The sequence below is a fragment of the Rhipicephalus microplus genome, chromosome 4, assembly GCF_043290135.1.
Source record: "Rhipicephalus microplus isolate Deutch F79 chromosome 4, USDA_Rmic, whole genome shotgun sequence".
NCBI lineage: Eukaryota > Metazoa > Arthropoda > Arachnida > Ixodida > Ixodidae > Rhipicephalus > Rhipicephalus microplus.
Genome location: NC_134703.1, coordinates 108139068 through 108154614, shown reverse-complemented (window position 1 = coordinate 108154614; position 15547 = coordinate 108139068). Strand labels below are relative to the sequence as shown.

At 48.3% G+C, this 15547-nt stretch overlaps 22 non-coding genes across 22 annotated transcripts; all 22 read right to left on the bottom strand.

The window, feature by feature from the left end:
• Positions 1-1614: 1614 nt before the first annotated feature.
• TRNAT-CGU (transfer RNA threonine (anticodon CGU)) lies at positions 1615-1686 on the bottom strand. Its single transcript has one exon. It is a non-coding gene; the product is annotated as a tRNA-Thr (tRNA).
• A 497-nt stretch (positions 1687-2183) lies between these two features.
• On the bottom strand, positions 2184-2255 carry TRNAT-CGU (transfer RNA threonine (anticodon UGU)). Its single transcript has one exon. It is a non-coding gene; the product is annotated as a tRNA-Thr (tRNA).
• A 118-nt stretch (positions 2256-2373) lies between these two features.
• On the bottom strand, positions 2374-2445 carry TRNAT-UGU (transfer RNA threonine (anticodon CGU)). The gene has a single exon. It is a non-coding gene; the product is annotated as a tRNA-Thr (tRNA).
• Positions 2446-2563: 118 nt separating this feature from the next.
• Positions 2564-2635, bottom strand: TRNAT-CGU (transfer RNA threonine (anticodon UGU)). The gene has a single exon. It is a non-coding gene; the product is annotated as a tRNA-Thr (tRNA).
• Positions 2636-2753: 118 nt separating this feature from the next.
• On the bottom strand, positions 2754-2825 carry TRNAT-UGU (transfer RNA threonine (anticodon UGU)). The gene has a single exon. It is a non-coding gene; the product is annotated as a tRNA-Thr (tRNA).
• A 307-nt stretch (positions 2826-3132) lies between these two features.
• Positions 3133-3204, bottom strand: TRNAT-UGU (transfer RNA threonine (anticodon UGU)). Its single transcript has one exon. It is a non-coding gene; the product is annotated as a tRNA-Thr (tRNA).
• A 497-nt stretch (positions 3205-3701) lies between these two features.
• On the bottom strand, positions 3702-3773 carry TRNAT-CGU (transfer RNA threonine (anticodon CGU)). Its single transcript has one exon. It is a non-coding gene; the product is annotated as a tRNA-Thr (tRNA).
• A 308-nt stretch (positions 3774-4081) lies between these two features.
• TRNAT-CGU (transfer RNA threonine (anticodon CGU)) lies at positions 4082-4153 on the bottom strand. The gene has a single exon. It is a non-coding gene; the product is annotated as a tRNA-Thr (tRNA).
• A 497-nt stretch (positions 4154-4650) lies between these two features.
• TRNAT-CGU (transfer RNA threonine (anticodon CGU)) lies at positions 4651-4722 on the bottom strand. Its single transcript has one exon. It is a non-coding gene; the product is annotated as a tRNA-Thr (tRNA).
• A 308-nt stretch (positions 4723-5030) lies between these two features.
• On the bottom strand, positions 5031-5102 carry TRNAT-CGU (transfer RNA threonine (anticodon CGU)). The gene has a single exon. It is a non-coding gene; the product is annotated as a tRNA-Thr (tRNA).
• Positions 5103-5600: 498 nt separating this feature from the next.
• On the bottom strand, positions 5601-5672 carry TRNAT-UGU (transfer RNA threonine (anticodon UGU)). The gene has a single exon. It is a non-coding gene; the product is annotated as a tRNA-Thr (tRNA).
• A 118-nt stretch (positions 5673-5790) lies between these two features.
• Positions 5791-5862, bottom strand: TRNAT-UGU (transfer RNA threonine (anticodon UGU)). The gene has a single exon. It is a non-coding gene; the product is annotated as a tRNA-Thr (tRNA).
• A 497-nt stretch (positions 5863-6359) lies between these two features.
• TRNAT-UGU (transfer RNA threonine (anticodon UGU)) lies at positions 6360-6431 on the bottom strand. The gene has a single exon. It is a non-coding gene; the product is annotated as a tRNA-Thr (tRNA).
• A 308-nt stretch (positions 6432-6739) lies between these two features.
• TRNAT-UGU (transfer RNA threonine (anticodon UGU)) lies at positions 6740-6811 on the bottom strand. Its single transcript has one exon. It is a non-coding gene; the product is annotated as a tRNA-Thr (tRNA).
• Positions 6812-12797: 5986 nt separating this feature from the next.
• On the bottom strand, positions 12798-12869 carry TRNAT-UGU (transfer RNA threonine (anticodon UGU)). Its single transcript has one exon. It is a non-coding gene; the product is annotated as a tRNA-Thr (tRNA).
• A 118-nt stretch (positions 12870-12987) lies between these two features.
• Positions 12988-13059, bottom strand: TRNAT-UGU (transfer RNA threonine (anticodon UGU)). The gene has a single exon. It is a non-coding gene; the product is annotated as a tRNA-Thr (tRNA).
• An 879-nt stretch (positions 13060-13938) lies between these two features.
• TRNAT-CGU (transfer RNA threonine (anticodon CGU)) lies at positions 13939-14010 on the bottom strand. Its single transcript has one exon. It is a non-coding gene; the product is annotated as a tRNA-Thr (tRNA).
• Positions 14011-14128: 118 nt separating this feature from the next.
• Positions 14129-14200, bottom strand: TRNAT-UGU (transfer RNA threonine (anticodon UGU)). Its single transcript has one exon. It is a non-coding gene; the product is annotated as a tRNA-Thr (tRNA).
• Positions 14201-14318: 118 nt separating this feature from the next.
• Positions 14319-14390, bottom strand: TRNAT-UGU (transfer RNA threonine (anticodon UGU)). The gene has a single exon. It is a non-coding gene; the product is annotated as a tRNA-Thr (tRNA).
• A 118-nt stretch (positions 14391-14508) lies between these two features.
• TRNAT-UGU (transfer RNA threonine (anticodon UGU)) lies at positions 14509-14580 on the bottom strand. The gene has a single exon. It is a non-coding gene; the product is annotated as a tRNA-Thr (tRNA).
• A 307-nt stretch (positions 14581-14887) lies between these two features.
• TRNAT-UGU (transfer RNA threonine (anticodon UGU)) lies at positions 14888-14959 on the bottom strand. The gene has a single exon. It is a non-coding gene; the product is annotated as a tRNA-Thr (tRNA).
• A 307-nt stretch (positions 14960-15266) lies between these two features.
• TRNAT-UGU (transfer RNA threonine (anticodon UGU)) lies at positions 15267-15338 on the bottom strand. The gene has a single exon. It is a non-coding gene; the product is annotated as a tRNA-Thr (tRNA).
• Between the last annotated feature and the right edge of the window lie 209 nt (positions 15339-15547).

Below are 15547 nucleotides of genomic sequence, written 5' to 3'. Positions count from 1 at the left end.
TAAACCTCTAACGTTAAAAGTTGCGACGCGTAAGGCTGACTCTATATTGAAAGCCATGATTTTTGTTTAGGGAAGGGAGTACAAAACACAGTGTTTACTTCAGGTGAACGTTTCCAAAAAACGGCTTTAGTTTTACTGAAAATTTTGCGGCAATCGGTCCAGGTTTTACAGAGGCATGGTGTGTGTAAACTCCGCTCACTTACGGGTTACTTTCCATCCGGAAAAAAAGGCACAAAAAACTCAAGTCCCAGGAAGCTTTTGCGAAGGCTGTCTGGCCTCCGCCCGTGGATTAGTCTGCAAGTTCGGCCGTGGCTTCAACGTTGGTCGCCTCATTCCTATGGTTTTTGCTGGTGGTTCTTCTCGACCAACGTCTCCGGAGGTAGGGAAGTCTTCCCAAACAATGTCTCTTGGTCGCTTTCAAGCTAGTCCACTGCCTGCGTTGTCGCTGATTTCCATGTCGTCTTGCAGTGTGTCTGCGTCGCTGGGAGCCTTCACAGTCGGCAGGTGCTGTTCTCGCTTGTCTGTCGATATCGGTTTTTCTGGCTCTGGTTCGGATGCCTTGTTCTCGACCTTTTCGTTGTCCATCCTACTAGGCCTGCTCAGTTTCACCAATTCTGGGGTCACCTCTTCCTTCTTCGCAGTCGCGCTCGCTGCCTCTTCAGCTTCATGCTCATCCATTAACAGCCCTGCGTGGTCGTTGCCACTCGGAGGTCCGGTGACGCTGGCATAAGACAACGTGCAGTCGTTCTCCTCGTGGCCAAATCTTCGGCAGGCACCACAGCGTGGCACACGGCAATCTCGCCGTATGTGCCCCTTTGCTCGACAGCGTAAGCACACTGGCGCTCTGCCCGGAACAACCACCAAAGCTTGCTCACCGCTTACGTTCACTTGGTGAGGCAGGTCTTCAATTTTGACGCCCACTTTCAACCAAAGTGTCACAATACGGGTAGTGGAGCCTTTTTCGCTGATGCCGTTTACACGCCACCGCTCTCTGTTGACGTCAACCACTTGGCCGTACGGCTCGAAAGCACGTCGCACATCCTCATCGAGAACCTTGTGCAGCAGCCAGTGCACTTTTATACGCACATCCTGGTTTGCCGGATCAATGACAAGACAGCGACAATTTTTTACCTTGATATCGCCTTGCGATAGAATCGTCTTGACAGCGTCCATGTTCTTGAACGTTACCGCCCACACGTGGCTCATCCTATATGCCCCCAAAGCAACCACTTCGGGGAGCAGTCGCAGGCTGGCCAAGGTGTCATGGAAATCTTCCACTCGATAAGGTCGGGCTCGTACGTCAGCGTGCAGAAAAACCGTATTTAAAACAATTCGTCCTGTAGGAAGAGTTGGCAACACAACTTGATATTCCTTATCGTCATCAAAAGACCTGTTTCCGCGGCTAGTATCTGCCGCAAACGCCGCTCCTACGGAGCACTTGATCCTTGCGTCCGACGCGCGTGAGTGCCAACGAAAGAATCACTGAGCTATGGCGGCCGGTGAAAGTGTCTAACCAACAGTTACATCAAAGCACAGCTGTGGCTATACGAGGGAAAACTGGTTTCTCGTTATCCGAACGTTCATGAATACCAACATAAATAATAAAAAAGCTAATGCCGCCAGTGAGGCTTGAACTCACCAACCCTGGTTTACGAGACCAGTGCTCTACCACTGAGCTATAGCGGCCGGTGACAGCGTCCAACCAACAGTTACATCAAAGCACAGCGGACGCTATACGAGGGAAAACTGGTTCCTCGTTATCCGAACGTTCCTGAGTAACCATAAGAAATGTAAAAATAACTAATGACGCCAGTGAGGTTTGAACTCACGACCCCTGGTTTACGAGACCAGTGTCTACCACTGAGCTATAGCGGCCTGTGAAAGCGTCCAGCCAACAGTTGCATCAAAGCACAGCTGCTGCTATACGAGGAAAAACTGGTTTCTCGTTATCCGAACGTTCATGAGTAGCCATAAAAATAATAAAAATAACTAATGCCGCCAGTGAGGTTAAAACTCACGACTCCTGGTTTACGAGACCAGTGCTCTACAACTGAGCTATAGCAGCCGGTGAAAGCGTTCAACCAACAGTTACATCAAATCACAGCTGTTGCTATACGAGGGAAAACTGGTTTCTCGTTATCCAAACGTTCATGAATACCAACAAAAATAATAATAATAAGTAATGCCGCCAGTGAGGCTTGAACTCACGAACCCTGGTTTACGAGACTAGTGCTCTACCACTGAGCTATAGCGGCCGGTGACAGCGTCCAACCAACAGTTACATCAAAGCACAGCTGACGCTATACTAGGGAAAACTGGTTCCTCGTTATCCGAACGTTCATGACTAACCATAAGAATAATAAAGATAACTAATGCCGCCAGTGAGGTTTGAACTCACGACCCCTGGTTTACAAGACCAGTGCTCTACCACTGAGCTATAGCGGCCGATGAAAGTGTCCAACCAACATTTGCATCAAAGCACTGCTGTCGCCATACGAGGGAAAACTGGTTTCTCGTTATCCAAACGTTCATGAATACCAACAAAAATAATAAAAATAAGTAATGCGGCCAGTGAGGTTTGAACTCACGACCCCTGGTTTACGAGACCAGTGCTCTACCACTGAGCTATAGCGGCCGAAGAAAGTGTCCAACCAACATTTGCATCAAAGCACAGCTGACGCTATACGAGGAAAAACTAGTTCCTCGTTATCCGAACGTTCATGAGTAACCATAAAAATAATAAAAGTAACTAATGCCGCCAGTCAGGTTTGAACTCACGACCCCTGGTTTACAAGACCAGTGCTCTACCACTGAGCTATAGCGGCCGACGAAAGTGTCCAACCAACATTTGCATCAAAGCACAGCTGTTGCTATACGAGGGAAAACTGGTTCCTCGTTATTCGAAAGTTTATGAGTACCCATAAAAATAATAAAGGAACTAATTCCGCCAGTGAGGTTAGAACTCCCGACCTCTGATTTACGAGACCAGTGCTCTACCACTGAGCTATAGCGGCCGGTGAAAGCGTCCAACCAACAGTTACATCAGAGCACAGCTGTCGCTATACGAGGAAAAACTGGTTCCTCGTTATCCGAACGTTCATGAGTAACCATAAAAATAAAAAAAATGACAAATGCCGCTAGTGAGGTTTGAACTCACGACCCCTGGTTTACAAGACCAGTGCTCTATCACTGAGCTATAGCGGCCGATGAAAGTGTCCAACCAACATTTGCATCAAAGCACAGCAGTCGCCATACGAGGGAAAACTGGTTCCTCGTTATCCGAAAGTTTATGAGTACCCATAAAAATAATAAAGGAACTAATTCCGCCAGTGAGGTTAGAACTCCCGACCTCTGGTTTACGAGACAAGTGCTCTACCACTGAGCTATAGCGGCCGGAGAAAGCGTCCAACCAACAGTTACATCACAGCACAGCTGTCGCTATACGAGTGAAAACTGGTTCCTCGTTATCCGAACGTTCATGAGTAAGCATAAAAATAATAAAAATGACTAATGCCATCAGTGAGGTTAGAACTCACGACCCCTGGTTTACGAGACCATTGCTCTACCACTGAGCTATAGCGGCCGGTGGGAGCGTCCAACCAACAGTTACATCAAAGCACAGCTGTCACTATACGAGGGAAAATTGGTTTCTCCTTATCAGAACGTTCATGAGTATCCATAAAATAAATGAAAATAACAAATGCCACCAGTGAGGTTTGAACTCACGACCCCTGGTTTACGAGACCAGTGCTCTACCACTGAGCTATAGCGGCCGATGAAAGTGTCCACCCAACAGTTGCATCAAAGCACAGCAGTCGGTATACGAGAGAAAACTTGTTCCTCAATATCTGAACGATCATGAGTACTCATAAAAATAATAAAAATATATAATGCCGTCAGTGCGGTTTAAATTCACGACCACTGGTTTACGAGACCAGTGCTCTACCACTCAGCAATAGCGGCCGGTGAAAGCGTCCAACCAATTGTTACATCAAAGCACAGCTGTTGCTATACGAGAAAAAACTGGTTTCTCGTTATCCGAACGTTCATGAATAACCATAAAAATATTACAAATAACTACTGCCGCCAGTGAGGCTTGAACTCACCAACCCTGGTATACGAGACCAGTGCTCTACCACTGAGCTATAGCGGCCGGTGAAAGCGCCCAACCAACAGTTGCATCAAAGCACAGCTGTTGCTATACGAGGTAAAACTGGTTCCTCGTTATCCGAACGTTCACGAGTACTCAGAAAAATAATAAAAATATATAATGCCGTCAGTGAGGTTTAAACTCACGACCCCTGGTTTACGAGACCAGTGCTCTACCACTGATCTATAGCGGCCGGTGAAAGCGTCCAACCAACAGTTGCATCAAAGCAAGCAGTTGGTATACGAGAAAAAAATGGTTCCTCGTTATCCGAACGTTCATGAGTACCCATAAACATATTAAAAATAACTAATGCCGCCAGTGATGTTTGAACTCACGACCCCTTGTTTACGATCCCAGTGTTCTACCACTGAGCTATGGCGGCCGGTGAAAGTGTCTAACCAACAGTTACATCAAAGCACAGCTGTTGCTATACGAGGGAAAACTGGTTTCTCGTTATCCGAACGTTCATGAATACCAACATAAATAATAAAAATAGCTAATGCCGCCAGTGAGGCTTGAACTCACCAACCCTGGTTTACGAGACCAGTGCTCTACCACTGAGCTATAGCGGCCGGTGACAGCGTCCAACCAACAGTTACATCAAAGCACAGCGGACGCTATACGAGGGAAAACTGGTTCCTCGTTATCCGAACGTTCCTGAGTAACCATAAGAAATATAAAAATAACTAATGACGCCAGTGAGGTTTGAACTCACGACCCCTGGTTTACGAGACTAGTGCTCTACCACTGAGCTATAGCGGCCGGTGACAGCGTCCAACCAACAGTTACATCAAATCACAGCTGTTGCTATACGAGGGAAAACTGGTTTCTCGTTATCCAAACGTTCATGAATACCAACAAAAATAATATTAATAAGTAATGCCGCCAGTGAGGTTTGAACTCACGACCCCTAGTTTACGAGACCAGTGCTCTACCACTGAGCTATAGCGGCCGGTGACAGCGTCCAACCAACAGTTACATGAAAGCACAGCTGACGCTATACGAGGGAAAGCTAGTTCCTCGTTATCCGAACGTTCATGAGTAACCATAAAAATAATAAGAATAACTAATGCCGCCAGTGAGGTTTCAACTCAAGACCCCTGGTTTACAAGACCAGTGCTCTACCACTGACCTATAGCAGCAGATGAAAGTGTCCAACCAACATTTGCATCAAAGCACAGCTGTCGCAATACGAGGGAAAACTGGTTCCTCGTTATCCGAACGTTCATGAATAACCATAAAAATAATAAAAAAAAACTAATGCCGCCAGTGAGGCTTCAACTCAAGAACCCTGCTTTACGAGACTAGTGCTCTACCACTGAGCTATAGCGGCTGGTGACAGCGTCCAACCAACAGTTACATCGAAGCACAGCTGATGCTATACATGGGAAAACTGGTTCCTCGTTATCCGAACGTTCATGAGTAACCATAGAATAATAAAAATAACTAATGCCGCCAGTGAGGTTTCAACTCACGACCCCTGGTTTACAAGACCAGTGCTCTACCACTGAGCTATAGCGGCCGATGAAAGTGTCCAACCAACATTTGCATCAAAGCACTGCTGTCGCCATACGAGAGAAAACTGGTTCCTCGTTATCCGAACGTTCTGGAGTAACCATAAAAATAATAAAAGTAACTAATGCCGCCAGTGAGGTTTGAACTCACGACCCCTGGTTTACAAGACCAGTGCTCTACCACTGAGCTATAGCGGCCGATGAAAGTGTCCAACCAACATTTGCATCAAAGCACAGCTGTTGCTATACGAGGGAAAACTGGTTCCTCGTTATCCGAACGTTTATGAGTACCCATAAAAATAATAAAGGAACTAATTCCGCCAGTGAGGTTAGAACTCCCGACACCTGGTTTACGAGACCAGTGCTCTACCACTGAGCTACAGCGGCCGGTGAAAGCGTCCAACCAACAGTTGCATCAAAGCACAGCAGTCGGTATACGAGAGAAAACTTGTTCCTCAATATCTGAACGATCATGAGTACTCATAAAAATAATGAAAATAACAAATGCCGCCAGTGAGGTTTGAACTCACGACCCCTGGTTTACAAGAACAGTGCTCTACCACTCATCTACAGCGGCCGGTGAAAGTGTCCAACCAACAGTTGCATCAAAGCACAACTGACGCTATACGAGGGAAAACCGGTCCCTCGTTATCCGAACAATCATGAGTACTCATAAAACTATTGAAAATAAAAAATGCCGCCAGTGAGGTTTGAACTCACGACCCCTGGTTTACAAGACCATTGCTCTACAACTGAGCTATAGCGGCCTGTGAAAGCGTCCAGCCAACAGTTGCATCAAAGCACAGCTGCTGCTATACGAGGAAAAACTGGTTTCTCGTTATCCGAACGTTCATGAGTACCCATAAAAATAATAAAAATAACTAATGCCGCGAGTGAGGTTAAAACTCACAACTCCTGGTTCACGAGACCAGTGCTCTACCACTGAGCTATAGCGGCCGGAGACAGCGTCCAACCAACAGTTACATGAAAGCACAGCTGACGCTATACGAGGAAAAACTAGTTCCTTGTTATCCGAACGTTCATGAGTAACCATAAAAATAATAAAAGTAACTAATGCCGCCAGTGAGAGTTGAACCCACGACCCCTGGTTTACAAGACCAGTGCTGTACTACTGAGCTATAGCGGCCGATGAAAGTGTCCAACCAACAGTTGCATCAAAGCACAGCAGTTAGTATACGAGAAAAAACTGGTTCCTCGTTATCCGAACGTTCATGAGTACCGATAAACATATTGTCACGTACCAAGGGCCGTAGAGAAGGGACAGGAACAGCGGGGCAGAAAGACACGAGCGTGTATCTTCGAAACGAGGCGCTAACCACACTTCTTCTTCGTTCTCTTTGCCCTTTTCGGCTCGCTAGGGCTTGCCGGCTCACAACTCTAGGTGGCATTATTCCCCCTCCCATTAGAGCATCGACCCGATGCTCATGCACAAGGGGACAGCAGGGTCGGTAAGGGGAAAAAAAAGAGAAACGGTAGCTATAGTGCACAGGGCATATGCAGGTGCAAAAAAAATTGTCTGAGGTTGGTCATAAGAGAAAAAAAAACCATTAACAGAGTTCACAGTTCGTTCGAGACCCAACGGGCAATGTAAAAAAAAACGAAAATGTTTGCTGCCCGGGCATAGTAAGACGAGTATCACCGCGTAATATAAGGTTTTAGGCGGACGACATGCACAATCTCTGTTCGTGGTGAGTGGCGCTGTGTCGTTGCCGAGCCTCCGTCTGGAATAACTTCATAGTTGACCTCGTTCAACCGCCGTAATACTTTGTAGGGTCCGAAGTACTTGCTCAGGAGTTTTTCGCTCAGACCTCGCCGTCTAACAGGAGTCCAAACCCACACTTGGTCGCCAGGTTGGTAGGAGACTTGTCGGTGGTGAATATTGTACCTTCGGGCGTCTTCACATTGCTGCGATCTTATGTGCACGCGAGCTAATTGACGTGCTTCCTCTGCACGCTGAATGTAATCGTCAACATCGGGAGTTAGTAGCTCGTGCTGGTCGATGTCACAAGGAATCATAGCGTCTAGCATGGTTTGCACGTCTCTACCGTAAACGAGGCGGAAGGGTGCGAACCTTGTCGTTTCCTGGGTTGCGGTGTTGTACGCAAACGTTACGTATGGCAGGATTTCGTCCCACGTTTTATGCTGCACATCCACGTACATAGAAATCATGTCCGCCAGCGTTTTGTTCAGCCTTTCTGTTAAGCCGTTACTCTGGGGGTGGTATGCGGTTGTCTTGCGGTGGTTCGTGTAACTGAGCTTGAAGATGTCGTCCAACAGTTTTGCCGTAAACGCTGTCCCTCGGTCAGTGATGATGAATGACGGGGCACCGTGACGAAGCACAATGTGGTGCATGAAAAACTGGGCGACTTCAGATGCTGTACCGCGTGGCAATGGCTTCGTTTCAGCATAACGCGTCAAGTAATCAGTTGCGACGATGATCCACTTGTTTCCGGAGTGAGACATGGGAAACGGTCCAAGAAGGTCCATCCCAACTTGGTCAAACGGCGTACGCGGTGGATCGATGGGTTGTAAGAGGCCTGCAGGCTTCACAGGTGGTGACTTGCGACGCTGACATTCGCGGCATCCTTTCACGTAGCGTTTGACACAAGCTGCGAGTTTTGGCCAGAAATATAGCTTTCGAACCCGGTCGAGTGTCCGTGAGTATCCCAGGTGGCCGGATGTCGGCTCATCGTGGCAGGCTAATAGGATGTCATCACGAAGGTCATGAGGGACGACTAGAAAATAAGATCTGCTGCCAACACCAGTGTTTTTCTTGTATAATATGTCGTGTCGTAAGCAAAATGACGGCAACGTACGGGAAAGGGGACGAGGAACATACGCGGTGCTGCCTTCTAAATGATCGATGATGGGTCTTAACTCGGGGTCCGCTCGTTGCTTACTGAGGAGGTCCGCCCCACTGAGAGTCCCCAGAAAGGTGCTGTCGTCTTCTACAGCTGTATGGTCGGACTCCAGAGGTGCTCGTGATAGCGTGTCGGCGTCTTCATGCTTTCTACCCGACTTGTATACAATGGTGATATCGAACTCCTGAAGTCGCAGACTCCATCGTGCTAATCGCCCAGAGGGGTCTCGGAGGTTAGCCAACCAACATAAAGCGTGGTGATCCGTCACAACTTTAAATGGGCGCCCATAGAGATAAGGCCTGAACTTTGTAATCGCCCATATTACCGCGAGACATTCCTTCTCTGACGTTGAATAGTTGGTTTCGGCACGTGATAAAGTGCGGCTCGCATAGGCGATCACACGTTCGGTCCCATCTTGTGTTTGCACCAAGATAGCTCCGAGACCAATGTTGCTTGCGTCAGTACGCACTTCTGTGTCAGCGTCCTCATCGAAATGACCGAGTAAAGGAGGGGAACACAATCGATGTTGCAGTTCCGCAAAGGCAGTCGCTTGTTCGTCAGTCCACTGAAATGGGGTGTCGTCACGCGTAAGTCTGATGAGAGGCTCCGCAACCTTAGAGAAGTTTTCAATAAAACGGCGATAGTAGGCGCAGAGCCCCAGAAATCGCCGAAGTCTTTTTTTGTCTGTCGGAGCTGGAAAAGAGGCCACAGCGGCAGTCTTCTCGGGATCGGGCCGAACGCCTGCAGCGCTCACAACGTGACCGAGGAACTTCAGTTCATTGTAGCCGAAATGGCACTTCTCTGGCTTGAGGGTAAGGTCAGCGGATCGTATGGCTTCAAAAACACTCCGAAGGCGATGAAGGTGCTCGTCAAACGTTTTTGAAAAGACAACGACATCATCTAGATAGACGAGGCGACTTTTCCACTTGAGGTCAGCGAGAACGGTATCCATCATTCGTTGGAATGTGGCCGGAGCGGAACAGAGGCCGAATGGGAGCACTCGGAACTCATACAGGCCGTCAGGAGTTACAAAAGCCGTTTTTTCGCGGTCACGTTCATCGACTTCAATTTGCCAATAACCACTTTTGAGGTCGATTGAGGAAAAGTACTTTGCTCGCCTCAGCCTGTCAAGAGAATCGTCCACTCGAGGCAACGGGTACACGTCTTTCTTTGTGACGTTATTCAGCTTCCTATAATCGACACAAAAGCGAAGTGTACCATCCTTCTTCTTTACAAGGACCACTGGCGATGACCAAGGGCTACTTGATGGCTGTATTACACCGTCTTGAAGCATTTCCTTAACTTGCTTTTGAATCGCGCGTCGTTCGGTTGGTGAAACGCGGTAAGGCTGTTGCCGTATAGGGTGCGCGTCGCCGTAGGTGATAATACGGTGTTTGGTAATCGATGTTTGGCGGATTCTCGATGAACGTGCAAAACAGGCGTGAAATTCTATCAACAGGTCGTTAAGCCTTCGTTTGTTTTCGTCAGAAAGCGCTGGATTTATGTTGACGCCCCGGAGAGGTGCTTCGGTATTATCGGTTGCCTCGGAAGCAAAACACTCAGTCACATTAGTTACTGGGTAGGCATAGGCGATGACAGTACCAGGGAAAAGGTGTCGGCGCTCGTAGCTGAAGTTCGTAACAAGTACCTCGCAATGGCCATCCTGAAGGTCTACTAGGCTTCGTGCTACGCAGACACTTTGGGAAAAGAGCAGGGATCGATTGCTCTCCGCCACCATTTCACCGTGTGCTGATTTGTTACCAGCCACTTGAACCATAACACTTGAGCGCGGTGGTATCGTCACAGCATCGTCAATTACCCGCAGACATACTCGATCGTGGTCGGGATTATGCTCTGGTGTGGCGCTTTTTGTTGAGAACGTGACGAGGCGTTGTCGAATGTCGATGACAGCACCGTGCTCCCTCAGGAAGTCCATGCCAATGATCAGGTCTCGAGAACACTGACGGAGAACGCTCAAGCTGATAACAAAGGTTGAACCACGAATCTGTATTCGTGCTGTGCAAACGCCCAGTGGCATGACGATGTGCCCGCCAGCAGTACGAATTGGCTTGAGGTTCCAAGGCATCGTCACTTTCTTTAGAAGAGCAGCCTGTTTTTCACTTATTATAGAAAAATCCGCACCCGTGTCAACTAAAGCAGTGACTTTGCGACCGTCGAGCAGCACTGGAATATCTAATGAAACCTTTTCGGAACCAGCTGGTGTCGTCGTCGTCGGGGAATCGTCCTTTTGCGGAAGCGTCGGTAGGAGGCCTTGAGCTTGTCCAGTATGAGCGGCCTCGCCCCCGAAGGTCGCTGTGGTTAGTTTTCCCGGCGCGGACTGGGGGACCGACCCTGCGCCACGCTCGAATAGGTGCGGCGATTAGGAGAAAATCGCCGCGGTGACGGGGAGCGTGACTGGTGCAAGGATGACGAAGTTCCGCGCTGTTGAGCCACATACTCTTCAATATCAGGGGGCCGCTGACCGAACCTGGGTGGTGGTGAGTTCGTCGAAAATCCACGTAGTCCAAGTTGCCGGTAAGAACAGTGTCGGTAAAGATGCCCAGCTTCGCCACAGTGGAAGCAGAGAGGACGTCGATCAGGCGCACGCCAGACGTCTGATTTTCGCGGGATCGGACGAGGTGCGCTGTAATATGGCGCCGCTTGGACCGTCTGCAGCATGGCTGGGGCCACGGTGGGATGCGGGATTGCGGATGTTACAGGTTGCTGCAAAGCTTGAGCATACGACATGCGGGGGAAGTCACCGGGTGGTTGATAATCCCGCATGCAAGATGGTTCTCTTAAAGCATGCTGGACTTCATCTCGGACAACGCTGGAGAACGAAGAGGTAGGGGGCTGCGAGGGCACTGACAGCTTCTGGAGTTCTTCGCGGATGACTGAACGTATGAGCTCTCGGAAAAAATCCATTTGGCCACCGAAAGCTCCAAAGTAGTCCGTAGTTGAAGCATTGACGTGCCGCTCGTATGACGGGGCCCGGTGCCTAAGGGTGCTTTCGATGGTGACAGCTTCCGTGAGAAATTCTGACACAGTCTTGGGTGGACTGCGTACAAGCCCACCGAAAAGTTGCTCTTTCACCCCGCGCATGAGGTACCGTACCTTCTTTTCTTCTGGCATGCCGGGGTCAGCTCGGTGGAAGAGGCGCGTCATTTCCTCGACATACATCGCAACCCCTTCATTTGGTAGTTGTATGCGGGACTGCAGATCGCGCTCAGCTCTCTCCCGACGGTCAGGGCTTGCATATGTCGCAAGAAGTCGGCGTTTGAAGTCTTCCCATGATGTAAGAATACCTGCCCGGTTCTCGTACCAGACACGTGCGCCGTCCAAAAGACTGAAATAGACGTGCCGCAGTTTGTCTGCGTCATCCCACTGGTTGTGCACGGCAACGAACTCGTAATGAACGAGCCAATCTTCCACATCCTCAAGAGCAGTGCCATGAAAAGGATTTGGCGTTCGCGGTGTGAGTAAGGTGCAATGGAGTGGCGTTGTGCCGTTCGTACCGGTTGGGTTGGTGTCGGCATGGCTGGTCGGAGCTGCCATGTTGTTTGCGAGCAGTCCAAACTCAGGGGATTGCCCTCGGATCCTTCTGCTGGTGAGGTGCACAGGAGTGACCACCGGTACGACGCTTGTGTTCCTGGTATGTGGAGGGGTACGGTGCATAGATTACCCAGCACCTCCACCAGTTTGTCACGTACCAAGGGCCGTAGAGAAGGGACAGGAACAGCGGGGCAGAAAGACACGAGCGTGTATCTTCGAAACGAGGCGCTAACCACACTTCTTCTTCGTTCTCTTTGCCCTTTTCGGCTCGCTAGGGCTTGCCGGCTCACAACTCTAGGTGGCAATATTAAAAATAACTAATGCCGCCAGTGATGTTTGAACTCACGACCCCTTGTTTACGATCCCAGTGTTCTACCACTGAGCTATGGCGGACGGTGAAAGTGTCTAACCAACAGTTACATCAAAGCACAGCTGTTGCTATACGAGGGAAAACTGGTTCCTCGTTATCCGAACGTTCCTGAGTAACCATAAGAAATATAAAAATAACTAATGCCGCCAGTGAGGTTTGAACTCACGACCCCTGGTTTACGAGACAGTGCTCTACCACTGAGCTATAGCGGCCTGTGAAAGCGTCCAGCCAACAGTTGCATCAAAGCACAGCTGCTGCTATACGAGGAAGAACTGGTTTCTCGTTATCCGAACGTTCATGAGTAACCATAAAATAATAAAAATAACTAATGCCGCCAGTGAGGTTTGAACTCACGACCCCTGGTTTACAAGACCAGTGCTCTACCACTGAGCTATAGCGGCCGATGAAAGTGTCCAACCAACATTTGCATGAAAGCACTGCTGTCGCCATACGAGAGAAATCTGGTTCCTCGTTATCCGAACGTTCTGGAGTAACCATAAAAATAATAAAAGTAACTAATGCCGCCAGTGAGGTTTGAACTCACGACCCCTGGTTTACAAGACCAGTGCTCTACCACTGAGCTTTAGCGGCCGATGAAAGTGTCCAACCAACATTTGCATCAAAGCACAGCTGTTGCTATACGAGGGAAATCTGGTTCCTCGTTATCCGAAAGTTTATGAGTACCCATAAAAATAATAAAGGAACTAATTCCGCCAGTGAGGTTAGAACTCCCGACACCTGGTTTACGAGACCTGTGCTCTACCACTGAGCTACAGCGGCCGGTGAAAGCGTCCAACCAACAGTTGCATCAAAGCACAGCAGTCGGTATACGAGAGAAAACTTGTTCCTCAATATCTGAACGATCATGAGTACTCATAAAAATAATGAAAATAACAAATGCCGCCAGTGAGGTTTGAACTCACGACCCCTTGTTTACGATCCAAGTGTTCTACCACTGAGCTATGGCGGCCGGTGAAAGTGTCTAACCAACAGTTACATCAAAGCGCAGCTGTTGCTATACGAGAGAAAACTGGTTCCTCGTTATCCGAACGTTCCTGAGTAACCATAAGAAATATAAAAATAACTAATGCCGTCATTGAGGTTTGAACTCACGACCCCTGGTTTACGAGACAGTGCTCTACCACTGAGCTTTAGCGGCCTGTGAAAGCGTCCAGCCAACAGTTGCATCAAAGCACAGCTGCTGCTATACGAGGAAAAACTGGTTTCTCGTTATCCGAACGTTCATGAGTAGCCATAAAAATAATAAAAATAACTAATGCCGCCAGTGAGGTTAAAACTCACGACTCCTGGTTTACGAGACCAGTGCTCTACCACTGAGCTATAGCAGCCGGTGAAAGCGTCCAACCAACAGTTACATCAAATCACAGCTGTTGCTATACGAGGAAAAACTGGTTTCTCGTTATCCAAACGTTCATGAATACCAACAAAAATAATAATAATAATAAGTAATGCCGCCAGTGAGGTTTGAACTCACGACCCCTGGTTTACGAGACCAGTGCTCTACCACTGAGCTATAGCGGCCGATGAAAGTGCCCAACCAACATTTGCATCAAAGCACAGCTGACACTATATGAGGAAAAACTAGTTCCTCGTTATCCGAACGTTCATGAGTAAACATAAAAATAATGAAAATAACAAATGCCGCCAGTGAGGTTTGAACTCACGACCCCTGGTTTACAAGACCAGTGCTCTACCACTCATCTATAGCGGCCGGTGAAAGTGTCCAACCAACAGTTGCATCAAAGCACAACTGACGCTACACGAGGGAACACCGGTCCCTCGTTATCCGAACGATCATGAGTACTCATAAAACTATTGAAAATAACAAATGCCGCCAGTGAGGTCTGAACTCACGACCCCTGGTTTACAAGACCAGTGCTCTACCACTGAGCTATAGCGGCCTGTGAAAGCGTCAAGCCAACAGTTGCATCAAAGCACAGCTGCTGCTATACGAGGAAAAACTGATTTCTCGTTATCCGAACGTTCATGAGTACCCATAAAAATAATAAAAATAACTAATGCCGCCAGTGAGGTTTAAACTCACGACCCCTGGTTTACAAGACCAGTGCTCTACCACTGAGCTATAGCGGCTGGTGAAAGCGTCCAACCAACAGTTGCATCAGAGCACAGCTGACGCTTTACGAGAGAAAACTGGTTCCTCGTTATCCGAACGTTTATGAGTACCCACAAAAATAATAAAGGAACTCATTCCGCCAGTGATGTTTGAACTCACGACCCCTGGTTTATGAGACCAGTCTTCTACTACTGAGCTATAGCGGCCGATGAAAGTGCCCAACCAACATTTGCATCAAAGCACAGCTGGCGCTATTCGAGGAAAAACTAGTTCCTCGTTATCCGAACGTTCATGGGTAACCATAAAAATAATGAAAATAACAAATGCCGCCAGTGAGGTTTGAACTCACGACCCCTGGTTTACAAGACCAGTGCTCTACCACTCATCTATAGCGGCCGGTGAAAGTGTCCAACCAACAGTTGCATCAAAGCACAGCTGTTGCTATACGAGGGAAAACTGGTTCCTCGTTATTCGAAAGTTTATGAGTACCCATAAAAATAATAAAGGAACTAATTCCGCCAGTGAGGTTAGAACTCCCGACCTCTGATTTACGAGACCAGTGCTCTACCACTGAGCTATAGCGGCCGGTGAAAGCGTCCAACCAACAGTTACATCAGAGCACAGCTGTCGCTATACGAGGAAAAACTGGTTCCTCGTTATCCGAACGTTCATGAGTAACCATAAAAATAATAAAAATGACAAATGCCGCTAGTGAGGTTTGAACTCACGACCCCTGGTTTACAAGACCAGTGCTCTACCACTGTGCTATAGCGGCTGGTGAAAGCGTCCAACCAACAGTTGCATCAGAGCACAGCTGACGCTTTACGAGAGAAAACTCGTTCCTCGTTATCCGAACGTTTATGAGTACCCAAAAAATAATAAAGGAACTAATTCCGCCAGTGAGGTTTGAACTCACGATCCCTGGTTTATGAGACCAGTCTTCTATCACTGAGCTATAGCGGCTGGTGAAAGCGTCCAACCAAC